This window comes from Penaeus monodon, chromosome 28, assembly GCF_015228065.2.
Source record: "Penaeus monodon isolate SGIC_2016 chromosome 28, NSTDA_Pmon_1, whole genome shotgun sequence".
Classification (NCBI taxonomy): Eukaryota; Metazoa; Arthropoda; class Malacostraca; order Decapoda; family Penaeidae; genus Penaeus; species Penaeus monodon.
In genome coordinates, this window is record NC_051413.1 from 5942862 (window position 1) to 5943147 (window position 286).

Sequence of the window (286 nt, forward strand, 5' to 3'; positions counted from 1 at the left end):
GAATTTATCTATAGTGCCTTAAAAAATAATAATAAAGCACATCTACCAATATGCCATCACTTTATTCTCCTGTTCGTACTGACATGAACACCGGATCAGTGCGGATGGAGAACAGCTCGTCACTCTGCCAGGAAGAAAACAAACCAATTACTACCGACTAATTCTATGATAACATATGACTCATCCTTTATATGACTGTAATTACAACAACAGATATGTAACCAAGTGTGGGGGACACACTTCAGCATGGTGTCTCATGCATAACAATGTGAGAAAGATCTGGACG

General features: G+C 38.8%; 1 protein-coding gene across 1 annotated transcript in view; it reads right to left on the reverse strand.

The window, feature by feature from the left end:
- LOC119591328 (mucin-12-like) overlaps window positions 1-286 on the reverse strand; it is a gene marked incomplete in the record, with an annotated part of 28957 nt that overhangs the window by 18205 nt on the left and 10466 nt on the right. The window contains 1 exon segment of the mRNA XM_037940058.1: window positions 1-124.